We start from the raw sequence: 17,522 nt of genomic DNA on the forward strand, positions 1-17,522 counted from the left end.
GTGCCCCGGTCCGGGAAGATCCCACATGCCGCGGAGCGGCTGGGCCCGTGAGCCATGGCCGCTGAGCCTGTGCGTCCGGAGCCTGTGCTCCGCAACGGGAGAGGCCACAACAGTGAGAGGCCCGCGTACCGGGGAAAAAAAAAAAAAAAACTAAGGTGAGCAAAGTGATATTGTGACATATGTATACATGTGAAATGACCACAATCATGCTAATTAACACATCCATCCCCTCAAATAGTTGCCATAATGTGTGTGTGTGTGTGTGTGTGCACGCGTGGGTGCGTGTGTGTGGTGAGGACACAAGATCTACTCTGTAAGCAAATTTCAAGTATACGATACAGTATTATTAATTACATAATCACCGTGTTGTACCCTGGGTCTCCTTTGTGGAACCTAAAAATGCAGAAGCCATAGTATCAGACAGCAGAATGGTGGTTGCTAGGGGCTGGAGGCATGGGGTATACTAAGATGTTGGCCAAAGGGTCCAAACTTTCAGGTATATGATGAGTAGGTTTTGCTTCACTTTATCTTCACTTCTCATTTTTTTTTTTTTGCGGTACACGGGCCTCTCTCTGTTGTGGCCTCTCCCGTTGCGGAGCACAGGCTCCGGACGCACAGGCTCAGCGGCCATGGCTCACGGGCGCAGCCGCTCCGCGGCATGTGGTATCCTCCCGGACCGGGGCACGAACCTGTGTCCCCTGCATCGGCAGGCGGACTCTCAACCACTGCGCCACCAGGGAAGCCCACACTTCTCATTTTTGAATAACAGGTCCACAGGGAAACTCTCCCTGCAGGGCTTAACGTGTGCCCTTTGTTATACTTTCTCACGGTGGCTTGAACTTCCTGGGCAAAGCCATTCCATCTGTGATGCCTCTTCATGCAGCCCTGATGTACCTGTTGAACGTGTCTCCCTGGGGGTGGGGTCGCCTGCTCACCACTGTACCCCTCCCCCCATGCTCAGCCCAGGGGATGGCAAAGAGCAGGCCCTCAAGAAATACCCAAGACACAAGTTTAGAAGATCATTGTGTAGGGCAGAAATAATTCAGCACTCAACTTCTAAAAACAGTAGTGACGTTTCTTCCATCCAGACTAAAAACAACAGAATTTAGGATGTTTTTAAAAGGGAAACAGAGGGGAATCCCCTGGCGGTCCAGGGGTTAGTACTCAGCACTTTCACTGCCAGGTCCGGGTTCGATCCCTGGGTCAGGAAACTAAGACCCTGCAAGCCAGTCGGCATGGCAAAAAAAAAAGAAAAAAAAAAAAGGGAAACAGAAAGATGGAGATAGAATGCAAGAAATAAAGATATCATTCATTGCAAAAGCTACTTTATAGTCTCCTATCAATGGATTGAAACAACTCAAGTTGTCAAAGGGATCAAAATGGAAACCAGTCTTTTAAACAAATGAGACAAATTTAATGAGACAAATTTGTTTGCCCCTTGCTTTTACACCTTTGGTCTACAGAAATGAAAGAAGGAAAATAACTTACATGACGAGGTAAAAATTTTGCATCACTGTAAATTCTCAGAATGCTCTAAGAATTATATCGGTCTTTTAACATAAGTCTACCAATTAGATACACTTCTCAAAATAATCGATTTTTTAAAAATCCTGAATGGAAAGAATTGTGATTTTTCAAGGAAATAAGCTAAGAAAATTGCCAGTTTGTATAAACACCACAATACGTGAATGCGTTAGAGTGAAGGACAGAATAGAAAATTCATAACCGTGTAATTACAAATGATTAGTAAACACAAAAATTGTACAACCTCCCTAGTAATCAAAGAGGTGGAAATTAAATGACACTTTCCCCCCTAGCAAATGAACAAAGAAGAAAATCTATCATAATACTTCAAGCTGTAATAGGACAGTTGGAGTGAGCAGAAATTAGTACAGATTTCTGCAGAGCCATTTTCCAATATTTATTAAGTAACTTAAAAAGGTTGTTGACCAGTGCTTCCCCTTCCTTCTACTGAGCTAAAAGAAAGACCCAGAAACATTAGCGAAGATATAGATAGATGGACAGATGGATGGATTGATGGGTTGGTGGGTGGATGGATAGATTGATGGGTTGGTGGGTGGATGGAAGGATGCAAGCATGGTTAGATGGATGGATGGATGGATGGATGGATGGATGGATGGATGGATGGGTGGATGGATGGATGCATGGTTAGATGGATGGATGGATAGGTGGATGGATGGATGGACAGACAGAGGTATTATCTCTATCTTTTTCTTTGTATATCAGGCTGCTAGTCTACAAGCATCCTTGGGTGATTGGAAAACAGAAGCCATTTCCAGGTGACAGACCCCAACCCTGGGCTCACCACTCAGCGAGTGAAGTCCATGCCACCCTCTTCAGGGTGTCTGGCTCCAAAGCTTAACCTAAAGAGCTATGTGAGGTGGGGAAAATCCCTTCAATTACAATCTATATCTGAATATTAATAAAGTCATTAACATAATAAAGTATCATGATAAAATATTGCAGTCATTAAAATGGATGCTTTAAAGGGCTTTTAGGGCTTCCCTGGTGGTGCAGTGGTTGGGAGTCCGCCTGCCGATGCAGGGGACGCAGGTTCGTGCCCTGGTCCGGGAAGATCCCACATGCCGCGGAGCGGCTGGGCCCGTGAGCCATGGCCGCTGAGCCTGAGCGTCCAGAGCCTGTGCTCCGCGACGGGAGGGGCCACAACAGTGAGAGGCCCGCGTACCGCAAAAAAATAATAAAAATAAAGGGCTTTTAAAACCCAGAAAAAGTGAGCAATATAAAGTATTGAGTGAAAAATCAGAATATAAAAAATATATAACAGTCACTAACGTGTTAAAATGCAAAAGGGACAGTGTTCTCTGAGTGGAAGTTTCTCTCTTTGACCGAACTCTACTCGGACTCCCCTGAGCTCTTTTTCAACTAGACCTAACTTTTGGAATCCCATGTTCCTCTCTGCACTGTCCAGTCTTAGCAAGAATCCCGCTAAGTCCGTTTAACCAGAAGCCCTCTCCCTTAACACCTGAACCACCTTCTATATCTGAGCAGGTTCCTCATCCCCCAGGTGATGGTGTGATCACCCTGAACTGCCTTCAGCAAGAATCCCCTTCATCAGGTTGGTTTAGCCAGAACTCGCCTCACTCCTGACGCTTCCTCTTCGCAATTTTCCAGCCTCTGGCCCCCTCGTGCTCGTTGGCTATAAGGCCCCACGTCCCACGCTGTGTTCAGACCCTACTGCAATGGCCCTAAATACAGTCTGCCTTACCATTGTGTACCAAGTGCCTGGAATCATTTTTCATAACAGTGAGAATGTTATTTTTTCTTTAACAAGAGTCAGGGATATTTTTTCTCTCTTGTAATGAGGTCTTAGGCTGGAAGCCAGAACACGTTCACTGTGGAGATTTAGATCAATGGAGCGATTTGAGCTGAACAGGAGTGAGAGCATTGCAGGATGGCTTTTGCTCACGGATGAAGGAGGAGAGGCAACCTATCTGGCCACTGGGAGAGACAGAGAAGTGGAGAACCTGTCTTGGGTGTTTTTCTTACCTGGTCTCATGAACTATTCCTGAACCCTGTGAGGAGAAGGCTCTTGAAAGCTGAAAGAGCTGTGTGAGATCTTTTAAAACCCACCCCAAGAAATAGAGCTGGACTCACTTGCTCTCCTTCTGCTCAACCACTTTATCCCTTTTCCTCCCTCTGTATGTTCCGTTTCTCCCTGAATGGAACTCCTAACAGTCCTGCCCACGCAATGCAGTAAGTTTCTACTTTTAAACACTGAGCTTGTATTATGTTTGTCACCAGAGAATATAAAGGGGGAAAGTACCCATAAACAAACATATGGGTGAATAAATTATCCATCCTACTCCATGATTTTTTCCTTAGCCACAGAAAACACTGAAAATTATTATAGTTTCTTAAAGCACACACACGCATCATGTTGCAAACTGAGTAAATGTCCACCTCACATCATGATACACCTACAATCTAAGTCCATAAACAAGAAAACCTATCCATTCGCATCATCCTTTTGTTTAGTATCGAATGAGGGAAGAAACTAAACAGATGAAACAAGGTCATCTTTATAATTAAGCAAAGATAGATAAGAGAACAGCAGGACTTGTCGATTTGATTTGTGGGTATTGTTTTCCCCCATAAACACACACTAGAAGTGGATGGCTTGCCACCTAAAGGGATTTGCACTAAGTGGAACCATCAACAGCACTTAGGAACTTGTTAGAAATACAGAATTTCAGTGTCTTCTCGAGTGGCAGAGTGAAAATCTGCCTTTTAACAAGATCCCAGGTTGTTTGTAGGCACAACAATGTCCAGGCAGTGGAGGTGGAGACTGCCCCAAGCATCAAAACCCAGGATGACTTCCGGGCGCCACAGGGAGGAGCTGCCTCGCCTTTGCCAAGTGGATTTGCTGCTGCAGGTGGTTCTGTAAATTTATGGCAGGACCACTCAGGCTTAGCCTCGACAGACCAGGTGGCTTCAACCTTAACAACTAAGCTTGAACTATTCAGCTGAGAACAAGGGCAGTGAGAGGGTTTTTGTCTGAGCAGATTACCTCTGGCAAGTGTGCCGCACAGCATGGCTGCCATTCTTTACAGGTGACACAAGTCCCACAGATTGAGGTCCTAATGGGGAGAAGCAATTAGGAAAGCTCATTCCTATATTAACAAACATTCACGAAGTTAGTAGAAAAGTGAGTCCTTAAATTCATGTCAAACAGAAAAAAACGTTATGGATATATGAGTGTGAATATTATAAAAATAACTCGAAGGGTGTTATCAAGAGAAATCAGAATAAATCTTTCCATTTCAGGTTTAATGGGAAAATGTCACATAAATGTCAACTACTGTAGATTTCCCACCCAGAACAGTGCGCTAAACACTAAAAATCACATATGCTCCTTAAAAGCTGGTGAAGTTTTTAAACGACAGATCTGAGTTGTGAACCTTACTTCGTACACGTCATCCCTCTATTTCTAGAAATTTCTATTTTTATTTCAGTTATCCCCAGAACATCTTTTTAAGACTGAAGAGTTTTACTAGTTAAAGAGAAAGAGAAGGGATACGTATTTTTTCTAATCAGAACTCACTCCTGATGAATGCCAAGTAAATACTGGAAGAAAGCCTCAAACTTCCTTCTGGGGTCATTTGTAAGGAGGCATCCTAAGGATCCTACATGTCTGACTGATGTGACGTATGTATGAAAATTCAACTCTTCCAATTTGTTGCCACTACTGATTAGCTTTCAAAAAATCAAATGCCTGGAGTGACTGCAAAGCAATAAACTTCAAAAACCCCATGTATATTTAAAATATAAAATTACCATTTCTTGCATAAGAAAGTTTGTACTGTAAGTATTTTTCCCATCTCTCTGGAATGAATCATGGCAATCCAAATTTCAAACCTGTACTCTATATAAAGAGATACAGAGAGAGACAGACAGATGGAAAGAGAGTCGGGGGAGAGACAGAGAGGGGATGAAAGGGAGAAAAATGGCTAGTTCCAGAGCCTACCTCCTCTGGCAGGCAGATCCTCCTTCTGGCAAAGGAGAAGGATGGGGAGAGTAAGTTAAGTGGCACCTACTACAATCACCAGAAACCCAAGCTAACCCACATAAAAATGTTTCCCAAAGAGCTGAAGGTCGGCTGTTTCCAAGTCTATGGTCTGTCTACGCTTTGATGCCACCTGCTGGGTGGGTTGAGGCAATATGGGTTCACAGCAGCCTCATTTCCTCTGGTCAAGCTCCAGCCCAAGAAAGACCAGAGAATCACTCCACCTCCTCTGACCCACATGTTAAACCCTTCATGTGAAGCTGTGTCTTTAAGTGCTCTCCTAAGACACAGTCTTCTCGGGGACCAAGTCAATCCCTGTACCTAATTCTGTTGTTTCCCTGTCTTCTATCTCTCTTAATAAAACAGGGCATACAAATATTGACAAGCGTGCACAAGCACATAATTACATCTCTGAGCATAGAATAGCTCATAAGGTATACGGTTCACACATGCTACTTTAATTAGGGACTTCCCCCAGCTCATTAAAATCTATTTCCTTTCTAAACAATCCAGCCCATCAGGGCTATGGACAGGGATGGCTTCATGGCAGGCCTCCCACATGGGTCAGTGCTTGGAAGGGCCTGCACTGGGCTGAATGTTCTGCTGTTGGCATCTTGAAATTCTTAATAAATTGTGGACAAGAAACTCTCCAGTTTCTTTTACACTCAAAAAACCTCAAAAATTACAGACCTTGTCCTAGTCATGCAGATTTTTCCCCCTTTTTTTAAAAGGAAATTGTAATTCTATTTTAAAATTTGAAATTTTTACTTAGAATGTGTTATGAGAATTTTAAAGGATTCTTTAGAATTATCCTTTAGAATATGAAAGACTAGGTGTGTACAGCAGAAACAAATTCTTATAAAAGCCAAGGCAAAAAAAAGCAACAAACAAAAAGTAAATTGATTCATTTAAGAGGGGAAATAACAAGCAATGTATTAAAGAAAATGGGTATGGATTTTAACATCAAGGATTAATGAATTTACTAATATGCACCATGGTAAACCGGAGGAAGGAGTAGGGTTATTTTCTAACAATATATTGTATTGAAGGAAGAACATATTAATCAATGGAAAATTATTGAATAAATAAAGGAAGTAGGGTCCAGGAGAATAGTGATGAAATTTGGCAAAAATATAAAGGAAAAGTGACATAGGGCATTTGAACTTTAGTCACATGTTCATAGAATTTAGAGCTAGACACTCCCTTAGACATAATTGAGAAGAAATAGGCACATGAAAAGGTGCTCAACATCGCTAATCATTAGAGAAATGCAAACCAAAACTACAACGAGGTATCACCTCACACCGGTCAGAATGGCCATCATCAAAAAGTCTACGAACAATAAATGCTGGAGAGCGTGTGGAGAAAAGGGAACCCTCCTGCACTGTTGGTGGGAATGTAAATTGGTGCAGCCACTATGGAGAACAGTATGGAGGTTCCTCATTAGACTAAAAACAGAGCTACCGTATGATCCAGCAATCCCACTCCCGGGCATATATCTGCGGAAAACTCTAAGTAGAAAAGATACATGCACCCCGGTGTGCACTGCAGCACTATTTACAATAGGTAAGACATGGAAGCAACCTAAATGTCCACTGACAGATGAATGGATAAAGCAGATGTGGTACATATATACAATGGAATATCACTCAGCCATAGAAAAGAATGAAATAATGCCATTTGCAGCAATATGGATGGACCTAGAGATTATCATAGTAAGTGAAGTAAGTCAGACAGAGAAAGACTAATGACATATGATATCACTTATATGTGGAATCTAAAAATATGATATAAACGAACTTATTTACAAAACAGACATAAACTCGCAGACATAGAAAACAACCTTATGATTACCAAAGGGGAAAGTGGGGGGAGGAATAAATTAGGAGTTTGGGATTAACATATACAAATTACTATGTATAAAATAAAAACAAGGACCTACTGCGTAGTACAGGGAACTATATTCAATAACTTGTAATAACCTATAATGGAAAAGAATATGAAAAAGAATACACATATGTGTGTGTATATATATATGTATAACTGAATCACTTTGCTGTACACTTGAAACTAACACAGCATTGTAAATCAACTATACTTCAATAAAAAAATCATCCACAAGAGTTATTTTTCAACACATTTTAGTGCATAAATCTTTCTTCAGAGAACCTTTAGGTGACAGAACATAAATACTATTGAAAAATATAGATAAGCTTTCAGTAAAGTGGGGAATTAATTAATTCCACAAATATTGCCTGGGCACCAATTATGCACAAATATTATTCTAAGCCTAGACCATACATCCCCATGGACCATACAACTGAGTGCAGAAAACTGCAGTAAAGAATACATATAAATCATTTTGGGACTTCCCTGGTGGCTCAGTGGTTAAGAACCCACCTGCCAATGCAGGGGACACGGGTTGGATACCTGGTCCGGGAAGATCCCACTTACCACGGAGCAACTAAGCCCGTGTGGCAGCACAACTGAGCCTGAGCACACTACTGAGCCCGCGCGCCTACAGCCTGTGCTCCGCAACAAGAGAAGCCATTGCAACAAGCCCGCGCGCCTACAGCCTGGGCTCCGCAACAAGAGAAGCCATTGCAACAAAGATTAGCCCCCGCTCGTAGCAACTAGAGAAAGCCTGCATGCAGCAATGAAGACCCAATGCAGCCAAAAATAATAAATAAATAAAATAAATAAATTCATTAAAAAAAGGAATATATATAAATCATTTTGTCTTTACACCACTTTCCCAACCACGTGCTTTTATGTTACCTAACCCAGTCTGCATAGCAATTCTCTGGAACAATCCTAATAAAAATAAGGAAGGGAATCCCAAATAGCTAACTGGTGACAACAACCAAAGGAAAAATACAGAGATAACCAGCGCTCAGATCACGGTTCTTTCCATCTCATCACCCCACCGTTCTTCATAAAGACTGGTAGACTCTGGATACTTACGGCACAATGTAGAGTTAATTTCACAACTGGAGGTTCTGAACCATCCCGAGGTTCCAGGTTCCTGCCTTCTGAACTTCCCGGAGCCCACCTACCAGCCTCCTTGGAGATCCTATGCACCACAATATTTATACCTGATAATTTTCTTTTTTTTCAACATTTATTTTTTTTTTACCAGTGCCTGATGAAGCAAAGGCTGTTAAGAATTTCCCGTAAAAATAAAAAATATTATTGTTAAATGGTTGTATCAAATAATTATAAAAAGAAAAGTAGGGGCAGATTTCAAGTAGATTATCATCCATTTAACATGTAAAAGAATTATTTTTATAACGTTATTTTCTTCTGCATTCTTTATATTGGTACATTTACCGTAATGACCTTCTGATAACGTGCTGTAATAACTGTTAAGATTTGGAAGCCTAAAGACAACACAGAAACTGGAAAACACTGTAGAAGGTAAAAAATTCCATAATGTCACCAGTTGATGTTAAATTATATCACATTATGATAGAAAAATAACACACATTATTTTCTTTTTCCTTGAGGGAGAAACTTGAAACTTGTCTAGGGACTATGTTCGCCCATATATTAGCATTACGTACAGACATTAATCAAATATTCATGAAGCTTTTTTAAATCATCCTTTGAAAATTGCTTTAGTCAACCTTTAGCATATAGATTTCTGACTCTGATACATTACTAATGATGAAGAGCTAGATTGTTGAATGATGACTTTTTTCTTCTTGGAGATCTTTATATTTACATGTAATTTCAACTTTCTGCGGCTAAGAGACTATCTTTTGTAGTGAGAAAAAAAAATATTGCTTTGAAAACTGAAGCTCAGGGAATTCCGTGGTAAATCCAATTTCCCACAGCTGACAGGTGATGGGATTACGCTAAGAACACATCTTGATTCCTAGCCCCATGTCCCTTGCAGAGAACCGTCTGAATTTGTACCACTAATCAAACATTTGTGAGCTTTTCTCCTAGGGAACTATGAATAGTGCTCGTGCATTCAGCATTATACCTCCAAACCAGCACTGGCTCCAGTGAACCCATGGTGGGGATCTGAGAAGGCACCCTACTGGTCTATGGCTTTACCATCATAGTTAAAAATAAAAAGGTCAGTCATCACGTCTGAATATTTCTGAAGTTGTCACCAATATAACACCCCTTCCAACAAGATGTTTTTACATTTTCCTACAGACACATTCTCTTTCCATCTGGCGAACTCCCTCATCTCCTTCAAATCTCTGCTCTTACCACCTTCTCAATAAGACCCACCTTGACTACACTATTTTAAACTTCAAACTACAACCTACCATTTATTTCCCACGCACACCCTACCCTAGCCATTACCAACTCCCTTATCCTTCTCTTCTTTCTTTTATAATATTTATCAACTGCTAGCATATTACAGAGTTTACATGTTAAAGCATTGACCACGGTCTGCTTTCCCCAACTGTAATGCGAGGCAAAGATCTTTGCTTGTTTTGGTCACTGATGTATCCCGAGAATCTAGAAAAAGGGTAACACACAGCAGTCGACTTACGTGTTGAAAATAAGTCCTTTTATATCACACTGATTGAGAATTTTTGTTTAATTCTCATAGGTGCTTAAAAGCATAACAATACTTTTAATATAAGAAATCAGAACATATACATACCACACACAAGATAATGTATTTAATGAACTTAGTGCCTAGCATATAATAAATGTTTAGGGATTTGTGACTGACCTTCCTTGGTGAATCACAAACTGAACATTCTCACTCACAAATAGAACATTCTCAATCTCCTCAATTACATCAAACTTTAGGGGAAAAAGAGAACCCTCATGAACCATAAGCAAGGCAGGCTTCTTCAAGGCTTGATGGTGCCACGATGGGGGTGGGGAGAAGTTTGGGGTAAGAGATGTGAAAAAGATCAAATGGTTTCTTTTATTATTTTGGCTTTTATTTCTGAAGGTAAGATTGAGATGACCTAGCAAAATCTGCTTGTTTATGAGGGGAAAGGGACAAAGTGGTCTTTGTTTTACAGATGTTTCAGGCAGTGTATTCCTCAGGATTCAACCTCTGCTGCGGAAAATAAGTGTTAGGCAAAAAGGGTCCCATGATCAAACACATTTGGAAATGCCTGGTAAAAACAAGATCAAGAACCGTCTTTAATGCAGGACTTCATGGAGGTGGTGCCTGTACACTAATGTACACTGTCTCCCCAGGGCGGGGATACTGAGCCCCTTACCTGGGGCATCTAACAGGTTTACCTGGGGACCGTATTTTGGGGGAACAACACTGACAGCTGTTGTTCTGCTGAACACACTTGGGGGCGTCGCTCCGGGTGAGAGGGTTCCAGACTCTCTCCTGCTGCTGGTATGGCAAGGCTCCCCCTGAAGACACAGCCTGCACAGAGGTCACCTCCGTACTGGAGAAAGGGGTCTATTCATGGTGTGGAAATGAAGAATCCCAACCTCAACCTAGAACTTCGCTTCAGAGTTTAGGCAGTAAGGACAAAAAGCCCCTCTAGTGACATAAATGGCCCGGCCCAGCCTATGAGCCCAGGTGAATTTGGAAGTGCTGTCCGAGCTGTTAAGAAGGAATGATGCAATCACTTCGGAGGACAGTCAGGCAGTTTCTTACGGAATTTAGTCTACTCTTCCATCAGGTTCAGCAACCATACTCCTCGGTATTTACCCAAAGGAGCTGAGAACTTATGTCCACACGAAAACCTGCACACGGATGTTTACAGAAGCTTTATTCATAACTGCCAAAACTTAGAAGCAACAAAGATGTCCCTCAGTAGGTGAATGGATAAACTGTGGTCCATCCAGACGATGAAATATTTTTCAGCACTTAAAGGAAATGAGCTATCAAACCGTGAAAAGACTTAGAGGAAACTTAAATGCATATAACTAAGTGAAAGAAGCCAACCTGAAAAGGTTACACATTGTATGCTTCCAACTATAGAACATTCTGGAAAAAGCTAAACTATGGAGGCAGTAAGAAGATCAGTGGAAGAAATATGAAAAAAAAAAAAGATCAGTGATTGCCAATGGTTGGGGGAAGGAGGGGTGAACAGGGGGAGCACAGAGGATTTTTAGGGCCGTGGCAATTCTCTCTCTGACAGATGAGGATGGATACATGTCATTACGCATTTGTTCAAACCCAAAGAATGTATCGATACAACACCAAGAGTGGACTCTCATGGAAACTATACACTTTAGGTGATGATGATGCGTCAATATAGGTTCATCAATCGCAACAGATGTACTACTCTGATGGGTCGTGTAGACAATAGAGAAAGCTGTTGTGTGCGGGGCTCGGGGTATATGGAAGATCTCTGTACCTTCCACCTCAATTTTTCTGTGAGCCGTAAAGTGCTCTAAAAAATTATCCCTACTGGACTTCCCTGGTGGCGCAGTGGTTGAGAGTCCGCCTGCCAATGCAGGGGACACGGGTTCGTGCCCCGGTCCGGGAAGATCCCACGTGCCGCGGAGCGGCTGCGCCCGTGAGCCATGGCCGCTGAGCCTGCGCGTCCGGAGCCTGTGCTCCGCAACGGGAGAGGCCACAACAGTGAGAGGCCCGCGTGCCGAAAAAAAAAAAAAAAAAAAAATTATCTCTATTTAAAAATAAATAAAAATTTAAATAGAAGAATAAACCACAAGCTGGATCTTCACTACCCCAAGGACAACAAAAAAAAAAAAAAAAAAGAAGAAGAAGAAGGAATGTTTGCTAACATGAAACCATAAATACATTCCCCATGGTAGGAAGCAACTGAAGATTCAATATGGTAGCCACCTCTTCTTGGGAAACGTGGGTGATATTTGGGTAATATTTGAGCTCACATGGCCCAGTATTCTCTGTGATGTAATGACTAGCTGGAAGAATAACATGTATCTCACGTTATGTCAACCTTCCAAAGTTTAGACTGGAAAACCAATTTTCTTTTAATAACCACATGCAATTTACAATCCACAACTTCACCAGAATGGTAAAACAGTCCCTTCCTCTACACGTTAGATGCTATCCTAATTATCACTTCTAATTTTAGGTATCGGTAAATATTTCCTTTGCAACACAAGTCCCTTCCTTGAGCAAATCTAAAGAAAGTTTTAAAAGATAAAACGGAAAATATGTATAAATACGGCAGTAACTCAAAGATCCTTTTTCTCTGGTAAAAGGCTTAATTGTACTGGGCGGAAAATTTTTTTTAGAATATGCCAACACTTCATCGCTATTTACAGGATGTACTCACCATCCTGATGAAAAAAGCTTCTCTCCAACAATGAGGTCTTAATCACTGCTCAGCTTTTTCTTTAGATGACATCCTCCCCTGAATGTTAGTGGCTGAATTGATTAGACACTGATACTTCTTAAATCACAGCTAATGACAAGCATATTTTTAGCTACTGGACACAAATTCGAGCCAGTAATATGCAGGTGCTTGTGAAAGCAGCACTCACAAATTCCCTGCCAATTTTCTGAGGGCTACCTGTGAATCAATTTTTTAAAAAGCATAGAATAGAATAATGGTACAAAAGGCCAACAGAGAAGAGAATATATAATAGAAAAGTGAGTGAGTTTATAATAAATGTAACAGCTATGAAGGAATTCCACCCCCCATCACATGAGTATATGGAATATTTAATTTTTTAAAAATTCAGTTGAAAGTATTGGCTTACAAGCTCACTATATCATTTAGGTTATGCCATATTTATTTAATGTAATATAATGTACGAATCTGGAAGGACGATTTAAGTGTTTTGAGATTCTCCTATTAAGCACTTGCCTTTTTTTTTTTTTTTTTTGCGGTACACGGGCCTCTCACTGCTGTGGCCTCTCCCGTTGTGGAGGGCACAGGCTCCGGGCGCGCAGGCTCAGCGGCCATGGCTCACGGGCGCAGCCGCTCTGTGGCATGTGGGATCGTCCCAGACCGGGGCTCGAACCCGTGTCCCCTGCATCGGCAGGCGGACTCCCAACCACTGCGCCACCAGGGAAGCCCAAGCACTTGCCTTTTGAGACAAAAGGGGTACAGAAGACCCCAAAGGCAACTAGGGGTCTGCCCACCCCAGTGCTCAAGGAGCCCATGTAACCACACACATGGGAGGCAGTGGTCCTGTCAAAGTAAATATTCTAAATGGTCTCTAACAAAGTTAGTTGGGGGAGTATCCCAAAGTTGTTTCTTTCTCTCAACCCCAATAAAGCTTTGTTGAAAATATAAAATACATGCAGGGTGGGAAGGGTCACTTTATAAATATGGCATGGAAAAGAATGTGATTTTTGAGATGCAAAGATTATATATATATTTCCATGGACTTTTAGGCATGTTTAGAGGATTTCTGGACTTCCCGGCTCTTCTACAAAATGCTTTTGGAACAGCAGTAATCAACACAGCAAAACGTAGGCCACCACCGTTTCTTATGCAAATTTTCACTTCGTTTATTTCTGATTTGTCATTAAAGTAAGTGCATAATTGCTAAAATCAACCTTGCCTCTGTGCTTTGAGTCCCATGTTGTTTAACTATACTACTACTGCAGACAACAATTTTGCAGACAGACGTGCATGTGAATTTCTCAGTCCTATTTTTGGCCTTAAATGTAGGATCGCTCAATTTCTTGACCCTTAGTGGTCTTCATTTCCTCCTCTGAAAATAACACAGACTTGTAAGGATTAAAGAGATATACAGAAAGTGAACAAAGTAAAAATGATAATATAAAAAATACTGTAAAAATAAAAAGGGGTGAACATGTCAAATGAACATAAAAACACCATTTACTTTAATCTTAAAGACCCTGTGGGAAAGGGGTTACCTTCACTTTAGAGAAAACCACAGTGCGGTTCAGCAGAACAGTGGGTAGGGGTGCCCCGTGTCATGGATGATGCGACAACAGGAAAAATCCCAGCAGACCGGCTGGGTGCTGTGAAGAGTACAGGGACGGCCATGGGTACATACTGAGAGGACACTGGCAAAAGCCTATACTCTCAAGGAAAGTGCAACAGAGCTAAGAAGTTAGGAACTTAAATAGCGTAGACTTGTGAAGAAAGCATGGATTTGACTGTAAAGGCCATAGTCATACAAAGAGAAGCAGTCTTGTCTGGATGAAGCTGCTCAAAAAAGAGTTCGCAAAATTTATTTTCCTTCCACTCCCACCTGCCTGGTCTGCTGACCTCTAATCACAGGCCGTAGGTATTGCATCTGGAAGAGGTATGCAACCTCCAAATGATGCCAGCTATTGGTACCAAGCCATCTAGGAAATCTGCCTGTGTCATCATTTTCAAATTGATCGCCTCTTCTGAGAACTTTCTAACCATGTTCTATATGTGAGTCATACCCACTACATCTGTAACTTAGGGCAAATTACGAAAAGTTTGACCTTGAATTATATATTATGGTACAATGCTTTAAGCATGAGAAGTTTCATTGTAAGAGGCTAATATCATTCTTCCATGTATTTTAATTTTATTATACTAGTCGTACTGTACCCTTTCTGTTATGGCTTATTATTTCACAATACAATTTTAAATAACTATTTTTAACCATCCATTCAAGGGTTGAATAATTTTCTCTTTTAGAAAATTAAAAATCACCCCTTTTCTTCATCTCATTTATAATCCCAGATTTCCCTCTCTTTAAATGGATTAAGAATTCTTTCTTTAATACTTTTAAGAATGCATATATTTCTGGTCATTTTAATATTTCTTAGCACTTTCTTAATAGTTATGTATAAAGTTACACAGTTTCAATTACTTCTTTTTTTTTAATGAGGAATTAGAGACATAAAAATTTGTGCCTGGTAGATAAAAAAAAAAACAAAAAACCAGGTGAAAAGTTTGTCCCATTGTTTAAGGAAATACAGCATTGTGGTTAACGCATGAATTGCAGAGCAAAGCCATCGCAGATACAAATCCTAACTTTAACTCCTCACTCTGTCTATGCCTGGATTTTCTCATTTGTTAAACTGAGGGTAATACTACTATCTTCCCTGAAGGACTGGCATGAGCTTTACGTGCGCATGAAATTGCATGCCCATGGCAAACGTGAAACATATGTGCGTTACTATAATGATGGTTCAGCTATGGCGGACTAATCACTAATCACTTTGAAGATAACATTTTTCAAAATCATTACTGTCTTAGTCCCTTGGGGTTGCCATAACAAAATACCAGGGACTATGGGAGCTTAAAGAACAGGAATTTATTTCTCACAGTTCTGGGGGCTGGATGTCCAAGAGCCCTGGGTTTCTGGTGAGAGCCCTCTTCCTGGCTTGCACTGTCCGTCCCGGGCACCTGTACCAGGCTGGGAGGGGGATGAAGGACAAGGGGATGCGGGAGGGGGAGATGGGGGAGGGGGAGAGGCGGAGGCATGCTCTCCTGCATCTCTTCTTATAAGGACAAGAGTCCCATCTTAAAGGCCCCACTTTCATGACCAGATCTAACCCTAATTATCTCCCAAAGTCCCCATCTCCAAGTACCAGATAAATTTAGGGGTTGGGGGACACATTCAATCCGCAACTATTAGAAGGTTTATGCAACAGAAATTTAAGAGAGCTCTCGTTGCACGGTAGCAGCAAGATAAAGACCATGTCCCTTGTAGACAGGGGTAGAAATGTTGTCCTTTCTACCTGGTCCTGCCATATGCTGTGTAGTCTGTTTCACTCTAGGACTAAGTTATAGAGAAAGTTATTTCACGTACTTAATATCCTAAGGTTTGTAAAGCTTGAATCTAAGAGTGAGAGGTTTCCTGGAAGGATGGCTTTTTAAAGGAGAACACATGCCAAGACTCAGAGCCTCAGGGTTGAGGATTGCTATGAAGCACTTACCCTCAGAGAGGTCATACTCAAAACACCGCAGCTGATGGAGTATTCCTGCATCCCGGCCATGAAGCCACGTGCCCGACTCTAAACATTACACCCGAGACCACAGCAGATTTCACACCACAGGGGCAACACTGGATCCACCTAGCCTGATCTAAAAATGCAACCACAGTCCCTGCAAGACCTTCGGAATGAGGTGCTCCCTCAAGATTGTTTTTCCTCCTTCCTCCTAAGGAAAGACGGGACTTCAGTCTGGGTAAGCCATCGTATCTCAAAAAAAAGGCAAAGTAAGAAATCCCAAGCAAGCTTTACCTTACCTGACAATCGTGCTAGGAATTGTCCTCATCTATAGAAGGGCATCATCCCCTCAAGCATTTTGACTTACAAATTAACTTTTCCTATAAAATGTGAGCCCCAATGTACCCTCTTCAATGAAGTTAAAAAAATTCTCACTGATTTTTTAATGGCGTTAACAAAATAATACTCTCAATACAAATCAAGGATTGTTTTTAAAAAAATCTTCAGAACATTACGAGTATAGTGGACATCTCACTCAAGACAATGCTATTTCTTCCCCATTTCTTCTTCAGACAATACTGGACCTGAATTTTCTATTCATCATTCAAATGTTTCAGTAATTTGATAACACATGCATACACATATTATAGTCAAATATATAAAACAAAAAATATGGAGAAGAGTTTAATATATTTTAAAATTTTCATATAAACGGTATGATATATACCCATTATTTGGCATGTTACTCTCAATATTGTTTCTGAAATGTATCCACATGAAAACACATAACTCATGTTCGTTCATTTTTCTGCCATATCATAGCATCCTACTACATAATAATATCTCAATTTTTATGCACTATCCTACCACATGTGCTTGTTTCTAGTTTTCACTAATACAAACAGACCTGCCATGTACATCATTAAACACATCTTCTTAAGCACACTTCAAAGTGGTTGGTGTTTTCTGTTTGTTTCTTTTTAGCACATATATTTGAAGTGGAATTGCTGAGTTTTGGAACACACACGTCAGTTTTACTAGATATTTCCAGATCTGTCCGCCAACCGGCTGTATCAATTGAGCTGGTCAATAGCCACAGGAGTTCCCATGGGGCCAGGACTTGATATTCTTAGGCTTTTAAATCTTTGCCTACCTGACTGATTCTGAAGAGTCTGTCTTTGTTAT

General features: G+C 41.1%; 1 protein-coding gene across 1 annotated transcript in view; it reads right to left on the reverse strand.

The window, feature by feature from the left end:
- Positions 1-17,522, reverse strand: part of CSMD1 (CUB and Sushi multiple domains 1) — a 1,429,265-nt gene that overhangs the window by 1,057,229 nt on the left and 354,514 nt on the right. The window lies entirely within an intron of this gene.

This window comes from Monodon monoceros, unplaced genomic scaffold (assembly GCF_005190385.1).
Source record: "Monodon monoceros isolate NGI ecotype Baffin Bay Population unplaced genomic scaffold, NGI_Narwhal_1 Super_Scaffold_17, whole genome shotgun sequence".
In the NCBI taxonomy this organism is placed as follows: domain Eukaryota; kingdom Metazoa; phylum Chordata; class Mammalia; order Artiodactyla; family Monodontidae; genus Monodon; species Monodon monoceros.